Genomic DNA, 4,929 nt, shown 5'->3' on the forward strand with positions numbered 1-4,929 from the left:
AATTTTATTTTATTCTTGTACTGGGGGTTGAACCTAAGCCTTTTACACTGCATGCTCAGCAGATGTCCCACAAAGAAGCCATATCCTCAAACCTTTTTGATTTAGTTTATAAACAGGCCTTGTTAGATCTCCCAGCTTGGCCTTGAACTCCATGTAGCCTAGGCAAGCTTGAATTTTGAACACTGCTGTGCTTAAAAATCCTGGTAACTGGGATCGGAGCTATATGCCACCACATCCACCCTGACATGCATCTTATTGAGCGATTCACCTTTCCAGCAGTGTTCTACATGCCACAAACCAGGACCATGTCCTCACCCAAGCCAGGACAGGTAAGAAAATATACTCCTGCTCACAGGTTTTGTTTTCTATGTTGGTAGAAAACAAAAACAAAAACAAAACAAAACAAAACAAGCAAGCAAGCAAACAAACAAACTACTTTCATAAGATAAAAGACTGTCAGAATGGGAAACAGATGAATTACAGACACCATATTATAGGCTGCCCTCTTGACACCTCAGGGAAATGCAGAAAGGCTGAGGAAATGTAAGAGAGAGAAGCCTGAGAAACACCAGGTCATGCGACTAGGGAGCCACCCACAGCTTGTGACAGTTTTTATTATCCCCACTTTAATTGACAGTCTCCCAACTCAGGCAGAACGAGGAATCACAAAAAGATTTGCTTAGTTCATGGATCCAAATCCTAAAACAGGCCCACACCATAAATAACCATATCTAGATTTTCAGCTCCACATTCTACTAGATAGACTGAGTACTAGACAGTGCACAGATAGACTGTGTACTAGACAGTGCACAGAGAGACTGTGTACTAGACACTGCAGAGATAGACTGTGTACTAGACACTGCACAGATAGACTGTGTACTAGACACTGCACAGATAGACTGTGTACTAGACAGTGCACAGAGAGACTGTGTACTAGACACTGCAGAGACAGTGTACTAGACAGTGCACAGATAGACTGTGTACTAGACACTGCATAGATAGACTGAGTACTAGACAGTGCACAGATAGACTGTATACTAGACACTGCACAGATAGACTGTGTACTAGACAGTGCACAGATAGACTGTGTACTAGACAGTGCACAGATAGACTGTGTACTAGACACTGCACAGATAGACTGAGTACTAGACACTGCACAGATAGACTGTGTACTAGACACTGCACAGATAGACTGTGAACTAGACAGTGCACAGGTAGACTGTGTACTAGACACTGCACAGATAGACTGAGCACTAGACACTGCACAGATAGACTGTGTACTAGACACTGCACAGGTAGACTGTGTACTAGACAGTGCACATATAGACTGTGTACTAGACACTGCAGAGATAGACTGTGTACTAGATAGTGCACGGGTAGACTGTGTACTAGACAGTGCACAGGTAGATTGTGTACTAGACACTGCACAGATAGACTGTGTACTAGACAGTGCACAGGTAGACTGTGTACTAGACACTGCAGAGATAGACTGTGTACTAGACACTGCACAGATAGACTGTGTACTAGACACTGCAGAGACAGTGTACTAGACAGTGCACAGATAGACTGAGTACTAGACAGTGCACAGGTAGACAGTGTACTAGACAGTGCACAGATAGACTGTGTACTAGACACTGCATAGATAGACTGAGTACTAGACAGTGCACAGATAGACTGTGTACTAGACAGTGCACAGATAGACTGTGTACTAGACACTGCACAGATAGACTGAGTACTAGACACTGCAGAGATAGACTGTGTACTAGACACTGCACAGATAGACTGTGTACTAGACAGTGCACAGAGAGACTGTGTACTAGACACTGCACAGATAGACTGTGTACTAGACAGTGCACAGATAGACTACGTACTAGACACTGCACAGATAGACTGTGTACTAGACAGTGCATAGGTAGACTGTGTACTAAACAGGGCAGAGACTAAACAGGGCATAGATAGTGATAGTTACTTTCAGTTGCCAGTTAGACGGGATTAAGAAATACCCAAGGCACAGTGAGGCACTCTGGGGCATGTCTGTGAGGAATTGTCCAGAGGACTGGTTGAGGGCAGGGAAGAACAACCTTGAATGCATTTCTACCCACCCCACCAGCTAGGGTACTGGATTGATAAGGGAAAGGGGAGGACTGAGATTCAGAACTCCCTTCTTCCAGAGCATCTGAGATGTGAGTGAACAGCATCCCACTCTGGCCACAGGAAGCTAGCCACCCACTGCTTAACTATTCCAACCGTGACGATGGACTCTGTCTTGTGAGGCACTGGGGGAGATAAACTTTTCCTCCTTTAAGTTGCTTTTGTTAAGTACTTAGTCACAGCGGTGAGAAAGGCTACCAATACTGGTTGTCATATCCACAAAGAACATGTGATGCTTCTAGGCTCTACTTAATTCCCTTGACACCTGAAAATGTTATCACCCATACACATGGTTTGGTTGTACTGGAAGCATTCTGCTTTTCCTCACAAAACTAGCTGCTATGGAGCTGAAGTAATCACAACCCAGCCTACTAGTCTCACAGAAAACTAGACTTCCAAAATCCAGCTACTGACCTCCTGTATCAGCTTCTTGAAACATTGCTGTCAGAGTCATTCAGACATGAAACGAGGCTCCCTCGACTTTAGTTCATGTTCTTACATGATTAAATTAGAATGAGAGAGCAGATCCCCTTCAGTTTTGACTCCCATGAAACGTTCCTGATGCTTCCCTCCTACAGTTTCTTCACTGCCTATTCTCTAAGTTTCAACTTCTCAAAACTTCATAGTACACAATTGAGAATGACGGACCTGAGCTATATCGGCAGACTTCATATCCATGCATCCAAACAGCAGCAACTCAAAAATACTGGGTGGGGGGGGGATGGAGAACTGTACGGAACAGTAGGTTTGTTATGATTCATTCCCCCCAAAGACTGTATCATAACTATTAGCCTAACATTTACAGTATATCAGACAGACAAGGAATCTAGAGAGAACCGGAATATACAAGAGAGTGTGTAGGTTAAGTACGAATATGCCATTTCATATACGGGATTTGATTTGCAGGCTTTTGGTTCTGGAGGTGGCCTGGAACCAAACGTCCATGAATCTGAAGGAAGGAGAGACGGCAGCTGACATTTTCAATTTGACAAGGCACTTGCGCTCTACATTGTTTGAAATAAAAATTTGCAGTCATGTTGTGGCTAGGTAATTCAAGCATATGGAATGCTTAAACGTTCAGAAACAATAGGCAGTCGGGAACTCCTATATCAGAATACATTTTTGTACTTTGACAAGTGACAGAAAAGATATAAAAGAATGTCCCGCTGTTAGAGGAGCCCAGACTGAAATCCACTCTACAATGACCTTGTGGGAAATCAGAATGGTGGAGGGGCACACCGAACTCTGACAGAATTGAAAAAGAATACAGCCTTCTGAAAAGTATGAGGCAGTAATGACCAGAGTTGTCATTTCAAGAACATGGTTTAATGAAGATAAATGCGATGACCAGTTATTGCAGGCTGGAGGGTGTAATTTTTCATAAATTTGCGATTATGGCTGGGAGTGTATGACGAAGATCGGGGGAGGGCAAAGATAAGCTGGTTTACCACAGGGTAGAAAATACACATTTTAGGAGGCTCGAACGGAGGACCGCTGCAACTGCTGCCAGATGGATGTCTCCAGAGGGCCCGGAAAATGTCTCACCCTGAAGACAAAAGTCCCTGTTTTCCCGATTCAGCCCACGATCCAGCCCGCATCCTTTGCCACCACTTCCATGCCCATCTCCAGGCAGAATGCCACGGAGGCGACGTTAGAACAGAAATCATCCCTTTCCCCAGCCAACGCAACCCGCTCCTGTGCCAGAACACCCGGGAGTCGGGCGCTCCAGCCCCGCCCCTCCCAGTTCCCTGGCAGCCCTGCACTGTCTCTATACCTCAGACCTGAGTGGCAGAGCACCGGGAGGGATTTGATTGGCTCCCCTCAGCCCGCCGTCTCTCCTCAGCTGGCTTACGATTGGTTATCAGAGCGTGCGCAAGCGCAAACGCAGCCCCGCCAGCCCCGGAGGGGAGTTGGCTCAGTCTATCACTGGGTCTTACACCAATCGGCTAGCAAGATGAGACGTCTTCTCATTGGTCAAGAGTGGTAGTCTGGAGTCCAGACCCGCAACCTGATTGGCTACAGTGAATCCGAGCTTCCGCATCGACATCCCCGCAGGCTGTTGCTGAGCTGCTCTGGAGGGGTGTGGGGGGGGTCTCTTGACGGTGGCTGGCGGATCCGAGCTCCAGGTTTTCCAGGCGCCCGTGGCTGTCTACCAGTGCAGGGGAGGAGCTCGGCTTACGTCAAACTCGAGGAGGGTGGGGCTAGAGGGCGTGCCGGTGACGTCATCGGGCGCGGACCAGGTTGCGTGTAGGCTGGGCGCCGCCGACTAGCGGAGCTTCGATTTGCTTGTGTAACTTATGGCAGCGGCCCTTAAGGCTCACGTTGTTACGTATAACGAGTTAAAGCCAAAGCTCTCTGAAGGCTGACAAGCTGAGTGATGTCGGCCACAGGCTGGCCCGTCGTGAGGCCCCCCAAGCACGGTGCGCATGTCTCCCTGTGCCCACCATTCCTCTACTGTCACCTCCAGCAAACCCTGAGCGTGGGAGTCTGACGTCGCCCGCCATCGGGAGGAGGAGAGCGCGCAGACGCAGTACGGAGGCCTGTAGGGCTGGGTGTTGCCAGACGTCTGCGGAAGCCGAGTCTCGCTAGAGCGCGCCGACGGTCGCTAGGCGACGGCGCGAGAGGAGGGCCTTCCTCTATGCTCCGCCCACCAGGCTGGCTCCGCCCCTGGCAGCGCTGCGGCTGGGCTCGGGCGCGCGCTCCAGCGCTAGGGAAGCGGCGGCGGCAGCAGCGGCGGCGGCGGGTGCTGGGCGTGGAGGCGCGAGGGGCGGGGCGGGC

General features: G+C 48.9%; 1 long non-coding RNA gene across 1 annotated transcript; it reads right to left on the reverse strand.

Annotated features, from left to right (window-relative positions):
• Window positions 1–3,455: 3,455 nt before the first annotated feature.
• On the reverse strand, window positions 3,456–4,340 carry LOC148001152 (uncharacterized). The gene is made up of 2 exons (XR_015639076.1): window positions 4,089–4,340; window positions 3,456–3,697 (listed from the first exon to the last, which is right to left on the reverse strand). It is a non-coding gene; the product is annotated as an uncharacterized LOC148001152 (long non-coding RNA).
• Between the last annotated feature and the right edge of the window lie 589 nt (window positions 4,341–4,929).

This window comes from Rattus norvegicus, chromosome 15, assembly GCF_021556685.1.
Source record: "Rattus norvegicus strain SHRSP/BbbUtx chromosome 15, alternate assembly SHRSP_T2T, whole genome shotgun sequence".
NCBI lineage: Eukaryota > Metazoa > Chordata > Mammalia > Rodentia > Muridae > Rattus > Rattus norvegicus.